The following is a 19225-nucleotide window of genomic DNA, read 5'->3' as shown; positions in this document are numbered from 1 at the left end:
TTAGTAGAGATGGGGTTTCACCATGTTGGCCAGGCTGGCCTGGAGCTCCTGACCTCAGGTGATCCGCCCGCCTCGGCCTCCCAAAGTGCTGGGATTACAGGCATGAGCCCCCGCGCCCAGCCGAGTCCTCATTTTATGTAGACTATGCAGATAGTAGTGTGGAAATCTCTGCTTACAGACTGACCGGCAGTCTCTGCTCTCTTGCTAGTAGTGCTGGCCTTGAAATCAGTTCTGCAATTTAACCCTGATGCGCATGACCTGTTTTCTCCTCATTGCTGCTGTTTGTCAGTCTTGGATAGTTATTTTATTCTGTCAAAGTTATGTCTGCAGAGCCAGAACATGAAATAAGTAGGTGTTCTTACTTTTAATCAGAAGGCTGAAAATTCAAGCTGTATTGAGTAGTTGAGTGCTAAGGTTGGGCTTTCCAGTCCTGGTTTAGCAAACCTTTGATTCAAAGTTTCCACTTCCTTAAGTCTAGCCTTTTGCAAGGATATTAAGAAATAGCATTTGAGGGCCGGGCATGGTGGCTCACGCCTGTAATCCCAGCACTTTGGGAGGCCAAGGCGGGCAGATCACCTGAGGTCAGGAGTTCAAGACCAGCCTGACCAACACGGCGAAACTGCATCTCTTTAACTAAAAATACAGAAAATTAGCCGGGCGTGGTGGCAGGTGCCTGTAATCCCAGCTACTCGGGAGGCTGAGATGGGAGAATCACTTGAACCCAGGAGGCAGAGGTTGCAGTGAGCCGAGATTGCACCACTGCACTCCAGCCTGGGCGCGACAGAGTAAGATTCTATCTCCAAAAAAAAAAAAAAAAAAAAACCATCTGAGCTTTATTCTAACCACCTGGGAAAGAGCAGCACATGAGAACTTCCACAGGCCTGTCAGGAACATTACACAGTTTGAACAGCTAAAACACACAGTAGCATTTTCAGTTAAAAACTAAGAGCAGTTACGCAAGGGTAGCATTTTGCTACTGAAAGGAGGCTGAAATTTAGTACATTCTTAATCATATTTAGACTCAGAGAATGCACTGCTGGGATAAGCTTCAGTTTTGTTCAAAAAGGACTGTTATTACTAATAATCATTAATCACTATGAGCCATAAAATCTGATGCGGAAGACTAAGGTAATTAAAGGAAGAAAAAGTGAATATTATGTGCAAGAGTCTCATTTGGTCATATGCAGCTTCCTGTGGTGTGATTTTAATTTTTAATAACTGCTCTTCATTTATGGTGATTCTGTGGCTGGCTGACTACCAGTGGAGCCTCCCCAGGTTTTTCCTAATAATTTTAAAAAACACATTTGTGTGCACACTTCAAAATAGTTAAGATGGTTAAGTTTATGATACATGTTTTTAACCACAAAAAACCCTAAACCCACACATTTGCAGTGATTCATTATCTCTCTTGAGCATCTCTCTTCTGATCAAAAGAAAGCATTTATTTTAAAAGCTCTTTACTAGTTTTAAAAATTACATAAAAATTGTTGTAACAAATTTAAATAATAAAGAAACATACAAAATGAAGAGTAAAAGTTTTCCTCATTCCAGATTGAACTCAACAGGCACCCACTAGTTGTGGTTTATTGTGCAGTTTTTTTTTCTAATAGTATGTTTTTGGCTACTTCAAGATCAAGAAAAGCACAGTGACAGTAGCTCAAATGTGGAAACAACCCAAATGTCCATAAACAGATGAATGGATAAACAAAATGTGGTCTATATATACAATGGAATATTAGCCTTAAAATGGAATGAAATTCTACATGCTTTATTTATTTATTTATTTATTTATTTAGAGATGAAGTCTTGCTCTGTCACCCAGGCTGGAGTGCAGTGGCGTAATCTCGGCTCACTGCCACCTCCACCTCCTGGATTCAAGTGATTCTCCTGCCTCAGCCTCCCAAATAGCTGGGACTATAGGTGCACGCCACCATGCCTGGTTAATTTTTGTATTTTTAGTAGAGACAGGGTTTCACCATGCTGGCCACGCTGGTCTCAAACTCTTGACCTCATGATCTGCCTGCCTCCGCCTCCCAAAGTGCTGATTACAGGTGTGAGCCACCATGCCTGACTTGGTGTCAGGATATTTTACTATGAGCATGTAATTTTCTATACTATTCTATAAACACAAATGGTGGCTCACGCCTGTAGTCCCAGCACTTTGGGAGGCTGAGATGGGCAGATCACTTGAGCCCAGGATTTCGAGACCAGCCTGGACAGCATAGCGACACCCCTATCTCCAGAAAAAATACAAAAATTAGCCAGGTGTGTTAGCGCATGCCTGTGGTCCCAGCAACTTGGGAGGCTGAGCCGGGAGAATCACTTGAGCCTGGGAGGTCAAGTCCCCAGTAAGCCATAATCATGCTACTGCACTCCAGCCCAGGTAACAGAATGACACCCTGTCTCTAAACCTTTCCCCAACCACATACTTACAAATGATAAATACTATGATAAAAATGCAAATATTTTTTAAACGCAAAAAAGAAATTTAAAAAAAAATTTTTTGAGATAGAGTCTTGCTCTGTCGCCCAGGCTGGAGAGCAGTGACGCAACCTCGGCTCACTGCAACCTCTACTGCCCTGGTTCAAACGATTCTCCTGCCTCAGCCTCCCAGGCAGTCTGGATTACAGGCACCCACCACCATGCCCGGCTAATTTTTGTATTTTTAGTAGAGATTGGGTTTCACCATATTGACCAGGCTGCTCTCTTAACTCCTGACTGCAAGTGATCTGCCCACCTCTGCATCCCAAAGTGCTGGGATTACAGGCGTGAGCCACCATGCCAGGACCCCACTCAGCTGGGATTACAGATGCATGCCGCCACACCCAGCTAATTTTTGTACTTTTAGTAGAGACAAGGTTTCACCATGTTGGCCAGCCTAACCTTGAACTCCTGACCTCAAGTGATCCACCCACATCGACTTCCCAAAGTACTCAGATTGCAGCCATGAGCCACTGTGCCCGGCCTCTACTCTCTACTTCTATGAGGACAGTGTTATAGATTCTATAGTCAGTAAGATCATGTAATATTTGCCTTTCCATGCATGGCTTATTTCACTTAACATAATGTCTTTCAGGTTTATCCACATTGCTGTGAATTTTTTATGGCCAAGCAGGGTGTTTTTTGTTTTTGTTTTTGTTTTTGTTTTTTGTTTTTTTTTTGAGACAAAGTCTACTCTGTCACCCAGGCTGGAGTGCCTAAATTGTATTTTTATATAGATGGCTTAAAGTTTATGTCAGACTTTGGACTAAGTTATGCAGCAGTAACTAACAACTTCCAAGTCTTAATGCCTTACAACTACAAAGGTCTATTTCTGGTTCATGTTACATGTCTTTTACAGGTTGGCCACAATTCTGTGCCACATCCTCTTCATTTTAGGATCCAGGATGAAGGATATGCCCTTGTCTGGTATGTTGCTGTTCTGTGTCAGAGGAAAAAATCATGGAAGCATGAGACTCCTAAAGCTAGTCATATAACCTAGCCTGACGTTATTGGGATGAGAAAATATAGTCTTCCTATAGGAAGGGGCAGTGATTATTTGGGAGCAATAATACAGTTACTATAGGGTTGTAACCAGAAATAAGACATTTGTCTATGACTATGGAGGAAGGAAAACATCTATACATATGAGACCTCACTATAAGGTAGTGCATGATCTGGAATCATGCTATCTAAATGGGGCAACACCTCCGAGCCCTAATGTGGGGCCCAGTTCAGATCCCTGTACCTGCTTAGGATGGAACACAGCACCACAGAAATCACTTAATAAGAAAGGGCACAAGGAAAAAACTCCCAAGATAAGCTCTCAAACATAAATTACAAAGTATTTGAGGAGGTTCAGCCCTATCAAGGAAAATCTACAAATCCAACAACTAGGAGAATTTATATCAAGAAATATAAATAATAGGCCCATCCAAAAGACATTAAAATAAAAAGTATACTTAAAATGTTTAAAGATAACAGATGAACTGGTATCAGTGAAGTAAGATCAGGAGGCAGTGAAACAAGAACAGGTAGATGTGAAAAAGATAGTTGTTGATATTTAAAACTTCTAGGCTGGACATATTTGAAGAGAGAATTAGTAAGCTGGAAGATGGAACTGAAGACAGCTCTTAGAGTACAGAACAAAAAAGTAATCAGTTGATGTCATGGAGGATAGATTGAGGCATTTTAGCCTACATAAACGAGGGTTTCCTAGAAGGAAATAATAGAGTGAAGACAGCAGTATTTGAAGATAGAATAGCTAAGAATTTTTCAGCATTTAAAAAGGGCACAAATTATCAGGTTGAAACCACTAAATGCTGAGATAGATTGCACAAAAATAAAAAAGAAAAAGAAAGGAAACTACATTTAGAATATTGCAGTGAAGTGACAAAATATTGGAAATAAAGAGAATCCTCTTAAAAGCTACCAGGAGGTAAAGACAGATTATCTACAAAGGAATGACAATCAGAATAACAGTATGCTTATTTTTAGCACAAATCATTGCCAAAAAACAATGAAATAACACCTTCAGAGTACTGAGAAAAAATAATTTGAACTTTGAATTTCATACTCAGCTAAACTGTCAATAGTGTATGCATAATAGAGATATTTTAACACACACAAGGACCAAAAGAACTTACTACCAACAGACCTTCACTGAAAGGACAACTAAAAACTGCTTCAGCTAGAAGAAAAATGAATCCAAAAGGAAAGAGCATGATGCCACAAGAAAAGGTGAAAAAGAGAAATTGGTAAAACTTATTGACAAACCTTAAATAAAATAATAATTATAACAACAACAACAACAGCAACAACAGTTTTTATGTGTGTATTTAAAGGCAAGCTGATAATTACATTCTAGGCCAAAAACAAGGAGATATTTCAGAAGAAAGCTAAAGAATGTTAAGATCATTGTTTTGTTCAGAACACTTGAAATACTGGTTAGCTTTAGACTTTGCTGGAAAAATACTGATATGGTTTGGCTGTGTCCCCACCCAACTCTCATCTTGAATTATAGTTCCCATAATCCCCATGTGTCATGGGAGGGACCCAGTGGGAGGTAATTTAATCATGGGCATGGTTACCTTCATGCTGTTTTCATGATAGTGAGTTCTCATGAAATCTGATGGTTTTATAAGGGGCTTTCCCCCCTTTTGCTGGACACTTCTCCTTGCTGCTGCCATGTGAAGAAGGACATGTTTGTTTCCCCTTCCACATGATTGTAAGTTTCCTGAGGCCTCCCTCCTATGGAACTGTGGGTCAAACCTCTTTCCTTTCTAAATCACCCAGTCTTGGGTAGTTCTTTATAGCAGTGTGAGAATAGACTAATACAAATACAAAATAAAATGTTTAAAATGTAAGTGATATGATTAGAAGACTAGAAATAGAATATATAACTTCTTAATCATTAGAAGAAGAAAAATGGAATAAAGGAAATTTTATCAATCTGGTAGAATGCAAGAGAGAAAGAAAAATACAATAAAAAAAGAACAGTAAATAGAAAAAACAAGATGGAAAATCTATATCCAGCTATATCTGTGATCACTATTAGTATATGGATATTAAATTCCTCTATTAAAAGCAGAGACTCTGACTGGATTTTAAAACTACTGTTTATGAGAAACACTCCTTGGCTATAATCTCAGCTACTCAGGAGGCTGAGGAGGGAGGATTGCTTGAGCGCAGGAGTTTGAGACCAGCCTAGGCAATGTAGTGAGACCCTGTCTCTAAAAATTAAAATTAAAATAAATTACCCAGGCATGGTGGCACACACCTGTAGTCTTAGCTACTTGGGAGGTTAAGGTAGGAGCCCAGGAGTTAAAGGCCACAGTGAACTATGCAGGAGTCGAGCCCTGGGGTTAAAAGCTGCAGTGAACTATGATTGCGCCACTGCACTCCAGCATGAGTGCATTCCAGCATGCATGCATTCTAGCATGGGTGACAGTGAGACTTCATCTCTAAAATAAATAAAAATAAATAAAAAAGGAGAAACACTTCTAAAAAATGTGACATAGTAATTAAAGGTAAAGGAATGGAAAAAGGTGTTTCAGATGCCAGTAGGGAAGAAAACTGAGTAGCTGAGAGTGAGGTGTGAGAGGAAAACATCACTGAGTACCCTTTTAAATTTTGAGCCATGTGAATGTATCTCTTTCTCAACAAACAAAATTCTCAATTACTAATATAAAGAAAGTTGGTGTAACAATATAATAGTATAAATGATAAAATAATGTGATCAGGCCAAATAACATTTGAGCAGAAATATGCACAGAAGTTATTTTATCTCACAGGAAGATAAACAGTCTACCAAGAAATAAGAATCATGAATTTCTTTATATCCAATAAAGCTTTAAAATATATAAAACAAACGTAATAGAATTTGACAAATTTACAATCATAATGGGAGATTTTAACACACTATCTAAAAATTGATGTCTGTTTTTACACACACAAACATAAGGTATAATGACAGAAGGTGACCCTAGTAGTGTAATAGTGACACTAAAGAGTCTTGAATCAGTTTAAGGAAACCAAAGTCACTCCAAGAATTTCAAGTACAAAAGAAGATGGGGAATTAGCTGCTTCCAATATCATTAGGCCTGGAATTAGTTTAAGTCTTCACATATATAATTTTGAAAAATTGCTTATAACAGTTTCTGGCAGCTAGTATGTATTATATGAGTGTTAGGTAAAATTTTAGAAGATACATAAAGTTGAGGACTGTCGTGGGATTCATGATTTCAAAGTCATATCATCATAGCTGTAATTCAGATGTCAGGAAGCTGTCACTGCTGCTGCCACCACAATCTTCTCATATCCACAAAGGTAGTGACTAGACACTGGAATATTGAGTCCAGGGGCAGTCAATTCAACCTGGCTTGCCAGCCATCACAGCAGGAGGACAAGGAGCTGCACGTCTTTTCCACCTTCCTGCTCTTGTATGTATGTGTTTGATTCATCAAAGCTAAAACATACCTAGAATTCACTGTCACATAGTCTGGGAAAAGTGATTATTATTATTATTATTATTATTATTATTATTTTTTGCCTTTCAGCCTTGTATTTTAGTAGGGAACAGAGAAGTAGATGAGAATGAAGGTCGAGCACCACTTGATGGTAGTAAGTACAAATAACTAGGAATCAGTTTAATGAAAAATGTGTAAGACTTGGTTGGGCACAGTGGCTCATGTCTGTAATTCCAGCACTTTGGGAGACCGAGGCAGGCAGATTACTTGATACCAGGAGTTCGAGACCAGCCTAGCCAACATGGCAAAACCCTATCTCTACTAAATATACAAAAATTAGCTGGGAGTGGTGGTACACACCTGTAATCCCAGCTACTAGGGAGGCTGAGGCACGAGAATTGCCTGAACCCTAGAGGTGGAGGTTGCAGTGAGCTGAGATCATGCCACTGCACTCCAGCCTGGGTGGCAGAGTAAGGCTGTCTCTCTCAAAAAAAAAAAAAAAAAAAAAAAAAAATGTATAAGACCTTTATGAAGAAAACTTAAAAAATAGCACTGAGGGACACTAAAGGAGACCTGAACAAATGGAAAAACTTTGCATGTGCTTGGATCAGAAGGCTAAGCCTCATAAAGACTTCAATTCCGTAACTTAATTTATAAATGTAATATAGGAGCAATAAAAATGCTGATACTTGTTTAGAACTAGATGTGCTGATTCTAATATTCCTATGGAAAAATAAACAAGAATGGTGAGGATAAAATTGAAAAAAGTAAATCAATGAAGGGGAACTGGACCTACCAGATCTTAACTCAGCCCTCAATTGAACATTGATCAATGAACAGACATATCAATAAAACAGAATAGAAAATCAAAAAGATTAAAACACATGAGAAAATATCTATATATGTTAAGAAGACTATCTCAGATCAGTGAATAAAAGATAGACTACTCAATAAAATGTATTGAAACAATCAGGAAGTTACCTGGAAAAAGAAACTGGCTCCTGCAAAGCATACACCAGAAAAACTCCTAGTGGTTAAAGGTGAAAGATAAATGTACAACATAAAACCATAAAAATACTAGAAGGAAACATAGGAGAAATCCTTCTTTACTGTGGCATAAAGAAGTAGTCTTTCCAACCTTGCCTGTGCAGTTTTGCATTGCATTGCAGAAAGAAAGAAGCAAAGTCAAAAGACAAATGAAAAGCTTAGGAAAAAAAAAAAACAACTTGGAGCTACATCCTAAAGGACCAGGCCCCCTAATTTATATAAAAGCTTAAAAATTTTTTTTGAAAAATAAAAGAGCTTATGATCAATAATCAATAAAACAAGAATCAACAACCAAATAGAAAAATGAGGAAAGCATATGAACAGACAGTTTTACATGGAAAATATAAAGTCCCTTAAGTACATGAAAATATACTCAACATCTTTTCAGAATAAGAGAAAAGCAATTTCAATCTAGACTGAGGTACCATTTTTCACCTATCAAATTGTCAAAAATTCAAAAGTTTAATAATATACTCCATAGGTAGAGCTTTGGGTAAAACAGTGGATGGGAGTATAAATTGTTTCAACCTCTCTAGAATTCAATTTGGCAATTTTTGTCAGAATTATAAATGCATGTATCCCTTGATCAAGCAATACCATTTTATACCACAGATATACCCACACATGTGTGAATTGACATACGTATGAGGTTATTCATTGTGCATTGTATATAATAGAAAAGATTGTAAATCATCTGATTGCCCCTAAAATATGACCAAGTGAATAACATCTGAGACATCCAACAATGGAATACTAGGTAACCACAATAAAGAAGTAGGAAGCTCTTATCTACCCATGGCAAGATCTCCAAGAAATATTATTGAATGGAGAAAGCTAGGTACACATCAGTATATATAGTATGCCACCTTTTGTGTGGGAAGGGTGTGGAAAAATAAATATAGATTCATATTTGATTATGAAACCCACAAGTTCTAAGTGGGGCCCAAAAACTGAGTGGTGTAAATTATGTGATCACATTACTGTATGCTTAATGAAGTGACTGCAATGAGTGTAGGCAGCTGGCTGGCTAGGAGACCAAAAGTCAGTTGCCAATCACATTATAGCCAAATAAGCATTACTAGGGCAGAGTAGAGGTCACCTGGGAGTGGGATGCATTGGGTTTAAGGAGACAGGGTGGGAGCAAGCTTTTTCACTGTATAATTTTAAAAAAAATTTTTTTTTTTGAGACTGGAACTCTGTCACCCAGGCTGAAGTGCAGTGGCACAATCACGGCTCACTGCAACCTCTGCCTCCTGGACTCAAACAATCCTTCCACCTCAGCCTCCCAAGTAGCTGGGACTACAGGTGCACACCACCATGCCTGGCTAATTTTTGTACGTTTTTGTAGAGACAGGTTTCACCGTGTTGCCCGTGCTGGTCTTGAACTCCTGAGCTCAAGCAATCCTCATGCCTCAGCCTCTCAAAGTGCTGGGAATATAGGCGTAAGCCAACTCGCCCAGCCTTAAAAAATGCTTTGAATGGATTATCTATTAAAAATATTTGAAAAACAATTTTTAATTAAAAAAAGATCACCAGGCATGGTGGCTCATGCCTGTATTTCCAGCACAGAGGGAGACTGATTTGGGTGGTGGCAATTATAGGATATTTGGGGTGTCGTTTTTCTGGCAGGAAACCTCTGTGGCCAGTGGTACCTTTCCCCAAGTTTTGCTCAGGCCTGCTGGATTCATTTTACCCACTTGGCCTGGCAGGCTGCGTTTGGTTCATGCTACTGGCCTGGGTCCCACACCTGCCAAGAGCAAGCCAGACATGGAATGACAAGGCATGTGTGAGTGACTGTGGGGTCTGGCCACTGCACACAGTCAGACATGCTGGCTGCTGCAGCGGGGTGGGCAGCTCCAGGTGCTGGCACAGGCACTGGCTCTCTGTGAGGCTGTGGCCAGGCCAGATGCACCGTAAGCAGCTTCCATGGCTTGCATCGGGGAACAAGCATTCAGAAGCTTGGAGATGCCAGAAACAGCAGGGCCCCAAAGAGGGAGTCACATCCCTGGCTCAGGGAGCTCCCAGATCTGGGCTCCTCAAAAGGCTGCAGCTCTTCTCTCCTTCTGTTCACCAGCAACATGGTGAGCGAGGGGCATGCTTCAGCCCTGTTTGTGTTACAGCTCTTTTAGCCCACCATTCCATGGTCCTGAGTTCTTGTCCTGCAACCAGGAAGAATAAGGTAGGCAGACAGGTGGAGGGTGAGCAAGATGAAGAGGAGCTTTATTGAGCACTAGAACAACTTAGTCTACCACAGGGGGCAGCTTCTTTCTGCAGCCAGGGTGTCCCAACAAGTGTTCAGCTCCTAGCAAAGAGAAGACCTGGGGTGGGAAGCTCCTCTCTGCAGGTAGGTTGTCCTAAAATCTCTGCAGCTGTCAGCAGAAAGGAGGCCCTGGAGTGGGTAGCTCCTCTCTGCAGCTGGTCATCCTGAGGTCTGTCCAGCTCTAGCTGAACCTGGGCTTTTATGGGCCTCCGAGGGGAGGAAGTGCACACCAATTGCTCCATGAGTGGCCATGAGCGGGCTCAGAAAAGGCACCACAAGTTCCCACTCCGGTCTGCGGGACAGGCAGCCCCCCCCCAGTCTTCAGGCCCTACATGGACTGAAGGCGGGGCCTCACCGGGGACTCGCCCTCTTCCACCCAGGAGCCTGTCTTGCCTCCTGCTGCTGTTCATGGCGTGCAGGCTGTTCCTGCTAAGGGGCTTCTGCAAGCCAGTGCTGAGCTGTCCTCAGCCCCCGTTTGGCTTCCCTCCCATGCTTATAGGCACCCAAAGTCCAGAGGGGGCCAAGGTGGCAGGGGACTGGCGTGTCAGCACTGCCCTGGGCATGTGCACACCTGGCTGTTTTTTCTCCAGCTTTGCTCTGAGATTGGCGTGGGCAGCAACAGCAGGGAGAAGTCAGGCAGTGGGAGCAGGCATTTCCGAGCCTGCATGGTCAGGTGGGGCTTTCTGGGCCCCCAAGAGTATAGGGATGCCTTGGTCCGCAGCCACGGTTTGGGTGGCTGCAGCTGCCCAAGTTGAGGGGGGATGGGGTTCCTGCCTGCTCCATGGAGGCCCGGGTCTGAAGCTGCACCAGGGAGGGCAGGGCTCCTGCTTGCTCCTGGCCCCCGCAAGAGCACAGGGAGGCCCGGGTGTGCAGCTGCTTCCCAAGCGGGGCTCCCTGGAGGAGCAGGAGGCCTGGGTCCATAGCCATGACTTGGATGGCTGTGGCTGCACCTAGGGAGCTCCCACCCCACCAATTCAGAAAAGGTGGGGCTCCCACTTGTCGCTGGCTCCACAGAGTGAGCAGCCCTGGCCACGCCTCCCTACTGCAGCCAGCATGATGGCAGTGGACTCAAGCGTTACTTGAGTCCAAGAGTTCGAGACCAGCCTGAGCAACATGGTAAAGCCCCATCTCTAAAATATTAGCTGGGTGTGGTGGTGCCCCTCTGTAGTTCAAGTTACTTAGGAGGCTGAGGTGGGAGGATTGCTCAAGCTCGAGAGGTTGAAGCTTCAGTGAGCCACGAGCACCACTGCACTCCAGCCTGGGCGACAGAGCAAGACTCCGTCTCAAAAAAAAAAAAAAGATCAGGCAGATAAAAACAATGATATTAATGACTTGAAAAGATGCCTGACGAATGTATTCTGGTAGATTTGTATAGAAGCATGTACCCAACAAACAGAGAATATGAATTATTATTAAGCATGATGTGAAGTTGTTTTTTTTTTTAAACAGTGGACCACTCTCTGATGCAAGTTAGATAATTTTTTTTTTAAAAGTGTTGCCTACAAATATTAAAGAAATTTTATCACATAGAATGTTTCTTATCACAATGCCATAAAATTAGGAACCAACAATAAAATGAAAAGCCCAGAAATCACACTATGTTTGTAAACCAAAAGCCTCCTTCTTTTTTTTTTTTTTTTTTTTGAGACAGAGTCTCACTCTGTCACCCAGGCTGGAGTGCAGTGGTATGATCTCAGCTCACTGCCACCTCTGCCTCATGGGTTCAAGCAATTCTCCTGTTTCAGCCCCCTGAGTATCTGGGATTACAGGCATGTGCTACCACACCCGGCTTACTTTTTTTTTAATTTTTAGTAGAGACGGGGTTTCACCATATTGGTCAGGCTGGTCTCGAACTCTTGACCTTGTGATCCACCGCCTTGGCCTCCCAAAGTGCTAGGATTACAGGCGTGAGCCACCATGCCCAGCCTGCTTCATTTTTAAATAATTAATGCATTAGGCCTAGTGCGGTGGCTCACGCCTGTAATCCCAGCACTTTAGGAGGCCAAGGCAGGTGGATCACCTGAGGTCGGGAGTTCGAGACCAGCCTGACCAACATGAAGAAACTTCATCTCTACTAAAAATACAAAATTAGCCAGGCGTGGTGGCACATGCCTATAATTGCAGCTACTCTAGAGGCTGAGGCAGGAGAATTGTTTGAACCCAGGAGGCAGAGGTTGCAGTGACCCGAGATCACTTCATTGCACTCCAGACTGGGCAACCAGAGTGAAACTCCGTCTCAAAAAAAAAAAACAAAAAAACCCAAAACGTTAAAAAAGGATAGTGAAAGGTACCAAATATCTGGAACTGAATGACAATGAAACCCTGTAAAATACACTAACAAACTATCAAACATTGTGGGATGCAGATAAAGCAGTGTCATTACTAGTAAACAACAATATTGAAAACATGTCATTTAGTGCTCAACCTAAGGCTAGAGAATGAGCTGGGCGTGGTGGCTCACGCCTGTAATTCCAGCACTTTGGGAGGCTGAGGCAGGTGGATCACCTCAGGTCAGGAGTTCAAGACCAGCCTGGCTAACATGATGAAACCCTGTCTGTACTAAAAAATACAAAAATTAGGCTGGACACAGTGGCTCATGCCTGTAATCCCAGCACTTTGGGAGGCTGAGGCAGGTGGATCACGAGGTCAGGATATTGAGACCATCCTGGCTAACATGGTGAAACTCTGTCACTACTAAAAATGCAAAAAATCAGCTGGGTGTGGTGGTGGGCGCTTGTAATCCCAGCTACTCGGGAGGCTGAGGCAGGAGAATGGCGTGAACCTGGGAGGCGGAGCTTGCAGTGAGCCAAGATTGCACCAGTGCACTCCAGCCTGGGTGACAGATTGAGACTCCGCCTCAAAAAAAAAAAAAGAAGAAAGAAAAGAAAAAATTAGCCAGATGTGGTGGCGGGCACCTGTAATCCCAGCTACTCAGGAGGCTGAGGCAGGAGAATAGATTGAAACTGGGAGGCAGAGGCTGCAGTGAGCCAAGATCATGCCACTGCACTCCAACCTGGGAGACAGAGTGAGACTCCGTCTCAGAAAAAAAAAAAAAAAAAAAAAAAAAAGGGCTACAGAATGAACAAAAAGCTGAACCCAATGAATAAAGATAAATCACAAATTGATGAAACAGAAAACAAACACAAAGGAGAAATCAACAAAACCAAAAGCAAGTCTTTTGAAAAGACAAAATAGACATCTGCCAAAAGTGAGAAAAAGAGAGGAAGCAAAGAGAGACAATATTAGGTCAAGAGAGTGCACATAACTGTATGTATGGTAGAGATTTATAAAACGTGATTCCGGACGTGTTAGATATAGTTGATTGGCACTGGATAGTTATTTCTACCTCCTTCGATGGTATTTGCCTAACTACAGAGATTACAAAGCTGAAAACTGCATTTCAATTAGGTTTCTAGATGAGAATCAGATTTTGCTAGTTAGCTGCAGCTGTGTGACATTTGGTTGGAAGCAGGGAAGCAATGGCCATAATCCTAAAACTTTGGACTGACTTTTTTTGCTGCCAAACTCAGAGTCCAGGATCCAGCTTTGAGGGTCTGGGGAGTTGTTTGTAGCAGCCTCAACAGCAGCTGGAATCAGCAGTGCCATATTTAGTTACAGCTCTTAAGAGTCGGCGGTGGTTTTAACCATGGCTTTGTGACCCTGGATTGCAGTCGTGGCCGTGTATACTTGAACTCAGTTGTCCCAATGGCAGCATCTGGTTCCCTACTTTCCGTTGTTTGTTTGTTTGTTTTGGTGAGATGGGGTCTTCCTCTGTCGCCCAGGCTGGAGTGCAGTGGCACAATCTCAGCTCACTGCAGCCTCCGCTTCCCGGGCTCAAGCGATCCTCCCACTTCAGCCTCCCAAGTAGCTGGGACTAAGGTGTGTGCCACTGCACCTGGCTAATTTTTGTATTTTTAGTAGAGATGGGGTTTCGCCATGTTGCCCAGGCTGGTCTCAAACCCTTGAGCTCACACAATCTGCCCGCCTCGGCCTCCCAAAGTGCTGGGATTACAGGTGAGACCCATCGCACCTGGCTCCACTTTACTAATGGTGCCATACTTGGCAGCTCTTCTAGACAGCTCTAGACTGTTCTGGGAGTCATTTCTAGAGCTCACTTCTCTAGCCTTGTCAACAATTTTGTAAGCTCCCTGTTCCCTTCATTGAAACAGGAGTTCTTGTTCCTTCTATCAGGCACAACTGACGAAAAGAATGCTATCAACAATTCTATGCCAAGAAATTTGAAAACTTAGGGGAATGGATAATTTCCTAGAAAATATAAATTACCAAAATGGACCCAACTAACATTGAAAACCAGAATAGACTAATAAGATTAACTGACTAGGTATTCAAAACTGCCTCCCAAATGTCCATGCAAAGGTTACTAGGCCTGGACTGTTTTGTGGGCCGGTTTTCCCCGAAAAAAAGGTAACCTTTGTATCATGCAGATTGTTCCAGAGAAAAGAAAAAGAGAAACAGTTACTCAGCTTATTTTGTGTGAAGATAGTATAACTTTAATAACAAAACTGGATAAAGAGAGTATAACAAAACAAAGTTAAAGTACAATCTTAAGAACATAAATGCAGCTGGGGTCAGGGTAGCTCATGCCTGTAATCCCAGCACTTTGGGAAGCCTAGATGGGAGGATCACTTGAGGTCAGGAGTGCAAGACCAGCGTAGGCAACATAGTGAGACCTCATCTCTACAAAAAATTAAAAATTAGGCCAGGCATGGTGGCTCACACCTATAATCCTAGCACTTTGGGAGGCCGAAGCAGGCAGATCACTTGAGATCAGGAGTTCAAAACCAGCCTGGTCAACATGGTGAAACCCTGTCTCTACTAAAAATACAAAAAAAAAAAAAAAAGTCTCATAGAGAGATTGAAGCAAGAGAATCACTTGAACCCAGGAGGCAGAGGTTGCAGTGAGCTGAGATTGTGCCACTGCACTCCAGCCTGGGTGGCAGAGTGAGACTCTGTCTCCAAAAAAAAAAAAAAAAAAAAAAGAAATAGCCTGTAATCCTAGAATTTTGGGAGGCCAAGGTGGGAAGAACCCTTGAGTCCAGGAGTTCGAGACCAGCCTGGACAACATGGTGAAATCTCGTCTCCAGAAAAAAGATACAAAAATTAGCCAGGTGTAGTGGTGTGTGCCTGTAGTCCCAGCTACTCAGAAGACTGAGGTGGGAGGATCACCTGGGCCTGGGAAGGTTGAGGCTGCAGTGAGCCATGATCGTGCCACTGCACTCCAGCCTAGGTGACAGAGTGAGACCCTGTCTCAAAAAGAAAAAGGAACATAAACAATAAGAGACCATTCACATTAACAAGACAAATAAGATATGTAGAAATAAAAGGCAAACTCCCCTTTTAAAAACCTATAAAAATACATTTAAAGTCACATAAGAAAAACCAAATAAACCACGTTTATGAAAGGAAAGATTCAGTAATCTCAAAATGGTGATTCTGCCCAAATTGATCTATAAATTCAATGTGATCCTAACAAAAATTCCCAATAAATATTTTTCGTAGCCCTTTGACAAACATTTCTTACATTCATATAGAAGATGAACAGCTGTGACAATTCAAACCTAATTCTGAAAAGGAAGAATTAGTACCAGAAATCAAGGCATTATAAGTCTAGAGTAATTTAAATGGTAGATATTGATGCAGAATAAACACATAGATCAGCGGAACAGAACAAAGAGCCCCAAAACAGAGCCCAAATATTGGAGATCTTGTTATATGATAGGCGTGCTCTGTCAGATCAGTGGGAAAGGGTGGATGTTCAATAAATGGTAATAGGAAAATTGATTTTCTATAAAAAGATAAAAATAAATCTCTATCCCATACCGTATGCAAAAAAGCAAATTCCAGCTGAATTAAACATCTGTGCATGAAAAAAACAAAACTTTAAAACTTTTATTTTTAGAGGTGGGTTCTCACTATGTTGCCCAGGCTGGTCTTGAACTAGTGGGCTCAAGCAGTCCTCCCACCTTGGCCTCCCAAAGTGCTGGGATTACAGGCATGAGCCACTGCACCTGGCCCAAAACTTTAAAACCATTAAAAGGTAAGTATTTGTATTATTCAGAGTTCTCCAGAAAAGCAAACCAATAGGATTGATTTACTTATTTAGGGAATTGGCTCGTATGATATTGGAGTCCAAGAAGCCCCATGATATGCTGTTTGCAAACTGGAGAACCTAGAAACCCAGTGGTATAATTCAGTCTGGACTGAAGGTCTGAGAACCAGGGGTTCTGCTGTCCAAGGACAGGTAGATGTCCAGCTCACATAGAGACAGCAAATTTTCCTTCTTCTGCTTTTGTGTTCTATTCAGTTTCTCAACAGATTAGATGATGCCCATCCCCATGAGAGAGGATGATCTTTACTCAGTCTGCTGATTCAGATACGAGTATCTCCATAAACACCTCCATAAACACCCACAAAGATAATGTTTTACCAGCTATCTGGGCATCCTTTAGCCCAGCCATGTTGACACAGAAAATTAACCATCACAGTATTTCTCTGTTTTTTTGTTTGTTTGTTTTTTGATTTTGTTTTTTGAGATGGAGTCTCGCTGTGTCACCCAGGCTGGAGTACAGTGGCACAAGCTTGGCTCACTGCAACCTCCACCTTCTGGGTTCAAGCAATCGTCCTGCCTCAGCCTCCCAAGTGTCACAGTATTTCTTTTAAAATATTTTTAATAGGAGGCTGGGCACAGTGGCTCATGTCTGTAATCCCAGCACTTTGGGAGGTAGGAGGATTGTTTGTGTCCAGGAGTTCAAGATCAGCCTGGGCAACATAGTGAGACCCTATCACTACAAAAAACTTAAAAATATTAGTTAGGCGCAGTCGTGTGCACTTGTGGCCCCAGCTACTGAGAAGGCTGAGGTAGGGGTATCATTTGAGCCCAGGAGGTTGAGCCTGCAGTGAGCTGTGATTGCACTGCTGCACTCCAGCCTGGGAGACAGAGAGAGAACCTGTCTCCAAAAATACATATATGTATATATAAATATATTTTGTCTCTATATAATTCATCTATTATAAATATTTTACCTCCTTTCTCTTAGTCTGTTGTCTTTTAATTTATGGATGGTGGCTTTTGTTAAAACAAGCTTTATATTTCGATACTAAATGTATTGTTTTCTTTTTAAAATATGTGTATGGGTGTATACACACATACATACATATATTTTCATGTGTATATATTATAGATACATATATTTTTCTGTGTGTATATACATATAAACATGTATAAACATGTATACACACAGAAAAATGTATGTATCTATAATATATACACATACATTTATATATACATATAGACAAATGTATAATATATACATATACATTTTAAATATAAATATATGTATGGATATTTTCTCACATATTTTTAAAAGGAGAAAACAATACATTTAATATTAAAATGTAGAGCTTATTTTGACAAAAGTCACCATTCATAAGTTAAAAGACGACAGACTAAGATAGAGGAGAGGTGAAATATTTATAATAGATGAATTTTAGTATTTTGGACAAGCATCACTGGTGAATAACCAAAACACAACTTCTTCTCTTTTTTTGTTTCCAACTTCCTTTAAAAATTTCAGTGGGTTGCTGTAACAAAAATACCATAGGGGGGAAAAAAAAAAACACCATTTTTTTCCAGTGGGATAATCTTTTTTTGCTCCTGGATAAAAACTCTGGCAGGTCCAAGACTTTTCTATTCATTCTTAGATAATAAATCTTAGAGTCACTTTAAGACATAAGCCTAGTCTCAATTTATAAATTGAATTATCCACCCAAGATCTTAATAAAAACTATGAACTTCATTTGCTGTCTAAATTTCTTTCCTCCTCCAACTTAGGTCTGCTTCAGGTGGGTGGCAGGGAGGGGGTGCTTGGTGTTTTTCTTTAGTTCATTCTTGTGGGTTCTCTCAACTCCTCCAGCTTTGAGCCTGCTGCCCAGTTTTTATCTTTCCAAGGCCCAGATGTAGGAACAGAGGGAAGGCAAATGGGATAGAAAAGCCCTCTCATAACCTGGCTTTGAATTCTGGGCTTGGTAGAGTTTAAAGCATGTTTTGTTGTTTCATGGGCATTGTCATGATCTCTTAGGAAATTCTCTTCCTAGGGACCTCCTTCCTGCAGTTCCCTTGACCCTGACAGATGGGTTTTATTGTGGGTGGTTGCTTGTGTTTCCTTCCAACTGAGCTTCATCTCTAGTTTCTTTCTACTGGGTTCTCTTTGCTCCTTCAAGTGGACCTATTGGACAGGACTAAGACCACCCATGCCAGCCCTCTCCCACACTGCCCATATTTTTATTTTTTGAGACAGGGTCCCGTTCGGTTGCCCACACTTGAGTGCAGTGGTGTGATCGTGGCTCACTGCAGCCGCGACCTTCCAGGCTCAAGTGATGCTCTCCTCTCGGCCTCCTGAATAGCTGGGACCACAGGCACTGTGCCCAGCCTGCTCACGTGTTGTCCATAGACACACTGATGCCTCCTATGTCCTGGAACATCAGCAGTCTCTGCCACCTAAGCAACCCATTTTCCTGCCGGTTCTCTGAGTTTGTAAGGCAGGAGTCAGACCCTGGTCCATGGTGACCCCCAACTGTAGGGACAGACATATCAAGCTTCCTGAGTAGTGTCATAGAAGCCCATTCTCCCTAGGATTCAGGCAAAGGAGAAAGCAACCCTCTCCACCTAAGCTGAGAGGGGATGGGAACTGCTCTTAGCGCAGCAACACGTTTCTCTCCATCAAAATCTCTTCAGAAATGTCTCTTCATCTCTCTCCACACTCTTACCCTTTCATTATTCTTGATCTGACTGAGGAGTCTAAGAATTACTGAACTAGTGTGTTTCTGAAATTTCCTTTGTAAATTCTGCGTGTATTTCCTGGTCAAAAGGCAAAATAAATAAATAAATGCTGCATGGGAGAGCCAGCCTCACTCTCACTTTGGTATTTGGTACATAACGTATCAGTAGCTC

Source organism: Chlorocebus sabaeus, chromosome 14 (genome assembly GCF_047675955.1).
Source record: "Chlorocebus sabaeus isolate Y175 chromosome 14, mChlSab1.0.hap1, whole genome shotgun sequence".
In the NCBI taxonomy this organism is placed as follows: domain Eukaryota; kingdom Metazoa; phylum Chordata; class Mammalia; order Primates; family Cercopithecidae; genus Chlorocebus; species Chlorocebus sabaeus.
This window is presented reverse-complemented; position numbering follows the sequence as displayed.